This window comes from Panthera pardus, unplaced genomic scaffold, assembly GCF_024362965.1.
Source record: "Panthera pardus isolate Hobbes unplaced genomic scaffold, ASM2436296v1 HiC_scaffold_7, whole genome shotgun sequence".
Taxonomy (NCBI): Eukaryota; Metazoa; Chordata; class Mammalia; order Carnivora; family Felidae; genus Panthera; species Panthera pardus.
The window spans coordinates 33323414-33332440 of record NW_026527002.1 but is presented as its reverse complement, the minus strand read 5'-3'; positions in this window follow the sequence as shown (position 1 = coordinate 33332440).

Genomic DNA, 9027 nt, shown 5'->3' with positions numbered 1-9027 from the left:
TGTGAAATGACATAAAAATAAGGAAAAACAAAGTAGGAAGTGTGGCCTCAAATTTAGTAGGTTCATTGCATATTGAAGGTTAAATTCCTGCTTCTCTGTCTCTCCATCTGTCTATTTGTGTCTCTCTTTCATATATTTGCTATTATATTCATATATGTTTAGATACATATTTATGTATTTATCAAAATGTTATTTCTTCTTATATCCTTTTGATGAATTTGACATGAATCACAATTAGGGACTTTGATACTATTTGTCACAATCAAGTATTTGTATCCTATATACATGGGGAGAATGGAAAGGAAGAGAAGGAACCACTGAAATAAGGAACCTCCTCAAGGAATATGGATCTAACAATGTAAAATGTGTAGACCCATGCCAATTACTATGCTGGGTAATATGCACAGTACGGCTGAGTAATACTATAGATATTACCCAGTGAACATTGAGTTATGTGCTGATATATTTGATACTTTTCCCAGAGAAAACTGAGGAGAGACTCAGTACATTTTGCAGAGAAATCTTTGAAGTAATAACAGTCCCAGATCTCATGGCATCATTTATTATATATTTAGCAATCTACGTAATAAAATCATACTGTAGTTGTTTGAAGAAATGAGAAATTGCTTTGCAGCCTCCGTCTAATCAACTCTTAGTTTTTTTATTGTGGCAAAATATATATATATATATAAAATTTTATCGTTTTAACCAGTTTCCAGTGTACAGTTAGGTGGCATTAAATACATTCACATTGTTGTGCGACTATCACTGCTGTGCACCTGCACGACTTTTTCATCATAACATACTGAAACTCTGTGCCCATGAAACAGAGACTCTCCATTCTTCCCTGCCTCCAGCCCTGGTAAACACTATTCTACTTTTGCATCTATGAATCTGACTGCTTTACAGACCTTATACAGTGGAATCATACAATTATTTGTCTTTTTGTTTCTGGCCTTACTTTCACTTAGCATAATAACTCAGTGTTCATCTATGTTTTATCTTATATCAGCATTTAATTGCCTTTTCAGTTTGAATGGTATTCTAGTGAATGTATATACCCATTTTTTACCCATTTATCCACAGACAGACATTTGGGGTGTTTTCACCTTTTGCCTTCTGTGAATGATGCCACTGTGAATGTCGGTACAAGTACAAATATACAAATATCTATTCTCATCCCTGCTTTCAGTTCTTTTGTGTTTATACCTTGAAAGTGGAATGGCTGGATCGAATGGTAATTCTGTGTTCACTATTTTTTTGAGAAACGAACATATTGTTTTCGGCAGTGGTGCACTATTTTACATTTCCAATAATGCACAAAGTTTCAATTTCTCCACATCCTTGCCAACATCTATTATGGAATTAACATCCTTATAACAGAAGCCCCAGAGAGCTTTCTCACCCCTTATACCACGTGAAGACACAGTGAAAAGGCAATTGTCTATGAACTGGGAAACAGACCCTCACCAGATGCCAGATCTGCCAGTGACTTGATCTTGGACTTCCCAGACTCCAGAACTGTGAGAAAAAAACTTCTGTTATTTATAAGCCACTCAGACTGTGGTATTCTGTTATAGCAGTCCAGATTGACTAAGACACCAGACTTCATCAACACATGCCTGGTCCTGGCTGCTGTAAGCCTCTTCTCCTCTTATCCAGGAATACTTGATGTCCATCAGCAAGCACAGCACTTGTCCTGAGAACCTGGGAAGATCTAGGCATACCTTTATCTCAACTCCCATGCGCATTGTGTATCTCTAATATAACTTGTCATGTTATAATTTCTGCTGTGTGTCTTTGCCTTAGTAGATTTTGAACACATTGAGTACAAAAATCACTTCTTTTTCACTTTTGTGCCTCTTGAAGTAAGCATAATACCTGGATTGTAATAGGATCTCAGTAAATACTTGATTATTTTCAAATACCTGTACATATACACATAGGCACACACACACACTACACATATACATATGTATTTGTAGTGAGTATATATATACTCAACTAAAATTCTATTACTCTGGAGGAAGAAAAGAATGGTTTTTAGTGATCAGCTAGCTGTCTCAGCTACTCTTTGTTCCCAGTTACAATTTCCATCTTATGTTCTAATTTTGATGACTAGTATCTACTTTTGATTTCTGTGCTTAAGGCTTATTTTTTGTTTGTTTGGTTTTGGGTTTTTTTGTGGGGGGTGGGGTGGTGATGGTGCTGGTGGTGGTAAAATCCACTGTCGTCTGACTATTCTTGAGTCCCACTGTCCTTCTTGTCATTATTTCATGAAACTCAGTGTCCATTGCCTAGGCTCTGCCCTCAATGGTGGGTAGACTCCCCAGGGCTGCCTTTCTGCCAGATCTGCCACATAAGCACCAGCTCCTTGTTTGTTTCCTACTGCGTTATCTGGGCCACTAGGATATACTATGGCTTATGTTGAACTTTTGAATATTATCTGTAGTTGTGGACCTGTAATCTGCGTGGTTTATCCACTTGCCAGACTGGATCTCCTCTTATGCCTAAGACTGTCTGTCCTTCCACTGCCTGCATGGGCATATCCTGAGCTCCAGATGGCTGAATGCCCTGTAATGGAAACCTAGCAAATGCAGTAGCCCTTAACAATTTGAAGGGTCATGAATCCATATTGTGCAGCAGATAAAAACAGTAATCCCCCTCTGCAGAAAAATATGCATGCAAATAACATGAAATTTTGCATCTGATTTCAAGCAGTTGATGGACTTTTAAACTGAAGGTCTAGACACCTGTCAGATCCGGGTAGGGGAGGGTCTGGCACAGGGAGGAAGGACAGTCGTTAAAGCCATTGCCATGGTGGGCACTCACTGCCATCTCAATTGTCATTCCTTCCTATTAGATAGGAAAGGGATGCAATCGTTCAGTAGGACTCTTTTTACATGTGATTTAAAAAATATGTATAAAAGCTATTTTCAAAAGCCATAGTCTCTAAAGTGGTTTCATGAATAGCCTGCAATGTTATGATTATTGAACAAGAAAAAGAAGTATGTTCTAACTGTCAGCAGGGGACGATTGCCACCTTCCACTTAATGGATTCAGTGTTCAAAAGAAGCGTGGGCAAAATGAAAAACCCACAAACTAATCTTTTAAACATGTCAATAATCATGAGTTACTGGGGAATTAAAAGGAGGGAGTTTGAATGATTTTGAACAGAAACTTTTAAAGGTTTTTTTAAAACTTTCAGTTTTGCAAGTGATTCTGATGATTGAGCCAGGAAAAGGGAAAATCAAAAGGAATGTTTACATATCACTGCTGTTAAGAGGAAAAAGAAGACTCTTGTGGAGGTTTGAGCTGAAGTTTTCCAAATTATTCTTTTTCACACAGAGGTTACTCAGCCTTGAACAAATAATTCTGAAGTGAATTTGGTGAACGCTCTTTGGTATTTTGTGAATTAGTAATGAAGACTAAGCTCACAGTAATGAAGACTAAGCTCACAGAGGATATGTAATATGTATATTACACATTTAGATTTTCTCATTTTGCAAAATATTGCCTTTATAGTCATGTAATATTAGTCAGACTCCATGAAAAGATTACCTATTCTTGTGAAGTCAGGTGAGTAGGACAGGTTGTTATCAAAATAATGTTTATTGAAGAGTTAATTTCCTAAGTAGTTTCAGATACTGGAGAAGACTCTGATTTGCTTGTGATAAACAGTATAATCTTGAAGGACAAAATTTAATAAAGAATTTATCTTTTCTGTTGTAACTAAGGTGAGTGATATTTCTTCAATGAGTTTTTGAGTAATTATTCTCATTTCATATACATAAGATCATAATCCAATATGATTTTAAAATAATTACTTTTTCAACTTTTTTACATCTGTCATAAGAATCTAGAGTTCAATTACACTGTTTTCCTTTCTTTAAGTAACATGGAAATAAATAAATGAATAAATGCTTTTTTCTTGCACTTTTCTGCCTTCCTTGTTAAAAATTCTCATCCTTCAGTTTTGAGGAGAAAATAATCCTCTTTCCCTTTCCCCAAATAATTGTTTTTGCTTATGTCAGTATAAATAGGAAAAGCTCTTCAAGAGAGTAATTGAAAAATGTGGTAGATTCTACTATTCACCAATATCCAATAACACTATACATCTGGGCATATGAGAGGATTACACTTCCCACTCCCCTTCCATTTGACTGGGGTCATGTGTCTGGCTCCAGCCAATGAATTGTAGGTCAGTTCCATAGCTAAACATTTAATTGCCAGTGCCAAACACTCCAGAGGATTCTTCTGCTGCCATGGTAGCAATGGAAGCGAGTATAAAGATGGATCCCCCATTAGTTTGAGTCCTTGAGGCACTATGGTAAATAGGGCAATGAGCAGAGCCCCAGCCAACCTATGCTAATCATTGGCATATACTACAAAGGAGTATTTCTGTTTTAATCACTGAAATTTTGGGAGTGTTATTTAACACAATATGACCTAAGCTATTCTAACTAATACAGGAGGACCAATTGATAACAATTACTGCTAATGATTCTGATAAAATAACTACTAATAATTCTAAGACAAACTGGTTGGATTTGATGTATACCATGTGTCAGACACTTAATTACCCTATGAGGTAATTATTAATATGATTTTTATTTTATAGATCAGACAATTGAGATTGAGAGATTAAATGAAAGGTTACCTACCCAATTAACAGGTATTAGAATGAGGATTTGAATCTAAATAGATTTACTCCCCAATTTAACTATTAATCACAGTGACCTTCTAATAACTCTCTAATTGTACCTTCTAAGATTTCATCAATGTGTCCAGGGAAAATAATGTTCTTCTTTTTTTTTAAATGTTTATTCAATTTTTTGAAGGAGAGAGAGAGACAGAGAGGCAGAGCACCAGCGGGGGCAGGGGGTGGGGGGTGGGTCAGAGAGAGAGGGAGACACAGAAACCAAAGCAGGCTCCAGGCTCTGAGCTATCAGTACAGAGTCCAATGCGGGGCTCGAACTCACAAACTGTGAGATCATAACCTAAGCCAAAGTTGGATGTTTAAACAACTGACCCACCCAGGTGCCCTGAAAATAGTGTTCTTGACTATAGCTCTAAATGTTTAATCTTTTAGTCAATAATTACGGACCATAGACGTAAGCCAGTTTTCTACTCCCCCAATAAAACCATGCATAAAGCTTTTATTTTTTTATTTAAAAAATGTTTGTTTGTTTGTTTGTTTGTTTGTTTGTTTGTTTTGAGAGAGGGAGAAAGAGAGAGAGCATTGGGGAGGTGCAGAGAGAGGACACAGAGAATCCCAAATAGGCTCCATACTGTCAGCACAGAGCTCAATGCAGGCTCTGAGATCATAACATAAGTTCATGATCATGTGAGATCATGACCTGAGCTGAAATCAAGAGTCAGATGCTTAACGGACTGAGCAGCCCAGGCACTCCTATAAAGCTTTTAAAGTTTAATTAACACTTAGGGCATATCTATTATGAATTAGGTGTTCTACTAGGTGCATTTTTACATATGTTTTTCACTTACTGTTCCTTGAAATCCTTTCAATTTCTAATATTATTACCCCCACTTTATAGAAAAAAAATAAGGACCAGGGAAGATGTGTATTTTGTCCATGATTACCCACCTTTTAGATGGCAGAGGAGTTTATACTCTGTTCCTCTTTTCCTTTTGGGAGAGAATTCATGCACATAAACACAGTAAATGAAGCAAAACTGTGTTAGGTTGATTCTTTTAGGATAGAATGGGTCTTGATCAAAGTTGGCTTAGGGGACTGTGAGAATTTCTGCCAGCTCTGGATTCTTGGCAATCGGAGCGGATCTCATCATGCTGGTTCAGAGCGTATGCAATGTTCAGTCTAGTAACCCAATTGCACTGAACTGGGAAATGATTGTCCCTGTAGCGCTTGAGGGGAAAGTGCAGAATGGATTTCCAAATATGCCTGAAATGACACCACAAAAGCCACAAATACACCATCTGTTATGGCTTTGGGTTATTGTAAAGGTTTCATCTTGAACACCCTGAAATTCCTCCTTGGAGAAAGAAGACAATCAGTAAGCACGAGGGTTTTGATCAACTATAATTTCCTGGATTCCTTACCACTCTGATTAATATTTCAGTACATGATGTGACATCTGTCTTTCATTAGGTCCTTCACCGTGTATTTTCTACTTTTGCATTTCCAAACTCCAATTTTATAAGTGTTAAGCGAACTTCATCATACTTTGCCCCTTAATCATATTATCGACTTGTCTGTAAAGTTGGCATCGTGACCAACTCTCCATTAAAATTGCCACAGGAGCAGTGGTAGAACAAGGAAGATTTGATTCCTGTTATACTCAGTCTTTACATATTTGATTTGTCAGCAAAATTCCTCAACAAGCTGGTGGTGCCTTGTTCCAGATGTGATAACATATACCTTACATATACCTAATACAAATAGGTATAAGGCCCTGCCCTTTACTTACTCTTGAAGTTTGAAGTTTCTTTATGGAATGTTCTGAGTTCCTGACACCTGTCTGTATGTGAAAAGCTTACTTTGGTTTCATTATACAGTGCTTGTCAAAGGTCAGAACTAATTATAACTTTAACTCTGTTTTTGAAACTAACTCAAATCAAAAGTGTTAATGTCTTTAAGATTCCATCCACGAGTGGCATGTAGAATCTTCTTGGTGTTTGGAGTTAACAGAGCTGAATTCTTTTGGTGAAAGAGTCTCAGCATTATAGACAAGGGTGATAAATGTCCAATGTCTGCATCTTCTCTCTGCGTCTTCTATCTCCAAGAGCCAGACATAGATAGGATCGCTAGAAGGCTGCCTTTCCTTTAGACTGCAAAATTTTTTGGAATCACTAGAGTCAGTTATGTTTCTTGCAAGTAAAAATGATTAAATGTAACAAAGAACATCATAAATAAAATAAGAAAACAAAACTATATTAGAATTTGTCATCTTGTTATCCCCAGAGAGTTAAAGCCTACCTGAGAAAAATAACTCACTTTTCTTTGGGTATAATTTCTTGAATTTATATATCTCACATTTGAGTCTATTTTTATTTTCTCATTCTTTCCCCATCTCCTCCCATGCTGTCACCACTACCACCATCCTGGGCAAGAAAGAAAGTCAAAGTAAAGTGAGAGTTTAATTGCAAAATGGCAAAATACCTTCCTAATAACACTTACTGTCCTTAGTATTTCATTTAAAACTGGTCAAACTGTTTTCATGAAAAAAAAAAAAACTTGAGTGTTGAAAGGTGAGAGAAAGAAAATCCTAAAGCACTAAAAATTGGTCTCAAATTAAAATATAGATGTGAGAGAATCGTGCTGCCTGGCACAAAGCTTTTTTTCATTTTTACTTTAACTAGTATTGTGGTTTTCATTTACATCTCCTGAGTTTGGTAGGCTTTTCCTGGAATTACTTAGAATTTCTGGACTCCTCAATAAAGCATGCAGGATTAGGGGTGGACAATACTGGGCGCTGCGCCCAGAATGATCGCCAAGATCATCGGAAATGTACGCCATTCTGAGAGTTAAAGCTAAGATTAAGTGGGTGGTATTCAGTAGAAAACAGGAAGAGACAAGGATGGCAGTTTACAGAGGAAAACAATGCAAAGAGCCCCTAAAATATTTGCATGGATCCTCAGCCTTTTATATAATAAGAAAAATGCAAATAAAATTTCACTGAGCTAAAATTAATAAAGAAACATAAATAAATGTGACATTTGTTCTTCTTCAGTATTTTAAAATTTTTGTGGAACATCAACTCTTGAAATTGTAAGAAATATTTTTCACCCTTCTCGATCACCATTCCTGCTCCCCAATTCACACACACACACACACACACACACACACACACACACACACACACTTTAAGAGTTTTGTGGTAAATAAACAAATTTGGGTTAGTAAAGTTTGGGCAACTTCTTCTTTTGATGATTTATAATGTGTTGAAGCATATTTTTAATGTTTATTTATTTTAAGAGAGAGAGAGAGAGAGAGAGAGAGAGAGAGAGAATCCTAAGCAGGGTCTGTGCTGTCAGTGCAGAGCCCGACTCAGGGCTCAAACTCATGAACCGTGAGTTCATGACCTGAGCTGAAATCAAGAGTCAGATGCTCAACCAGCTGAGCAGCCCAGGCGTCCTGTATAATGTGTTGAAGCAAATTAAAATCTCTATGAAATTGTAAGTTAAGTTGGACACTTGGACATTATTCAACAGAACATCATTGCCCCAGGAATACTGATTATATTTTTGGTAATCACAGCTTCAGAAATACTGGGCTAGAAACATAAATAAGAATTCAGCTCCAAATTTGCAGCAACTTAAGCCCTGGACAAATTGGAACTCTGTGTGGGCAGCACATAATTGTGGAGGGGCAGGAAAACTACATAGTTAGGGATGTGGGCCTGGGTGTCAGAAAGACTTGCATCCACGTCTACCATCTAACATTCTGTGTTTGTGGGCAGCTTACCTCACTTATGTGCAGCTCTGGCTCTTCATTTATAAAGACCGGAGATGTTCATATATATCTCGTAGCATTATTGGGAGAGGCTGGCACATTTTAAGTGAGTGGGAGACCCTCAGAATAAAAAGTTTCCCAGGAATGTTGTTACAAATTTGGAAGCCTCATTAAATGTTTTCTTTAAAGAGTTGGTGAATGGCTCCAGACATGTCAATGATATCAATTTCGTCCTTATCTGTTGATAATTATAGGTTCATGAGACTCTTTTTTTTCTTCTTCTTCTTTTTTTTTTTTTTTTCTTACTTTTGGCCCAAAGCAGGGATAGCCTCCTGAGTAGCACTGACATGATTTCATGGCTAGAAGCAAATGTATAAAAGAAATGAGTCAGCTTTTCTCAGCCTGTGAGATTTATCAACACAAATACAGTTCTGAAGGCATGAGGGGAAGAGGCATGAGGGCATGATACTCTTTATCATGTATTTATCTTGTCACTTTTCATATTAATATTGACTTTGATACTCACTAGCTTTTTGCTTTATTATTCCTGTGGCTTCCAAATCCACATCACATATTCATAAGAAGAAAATATA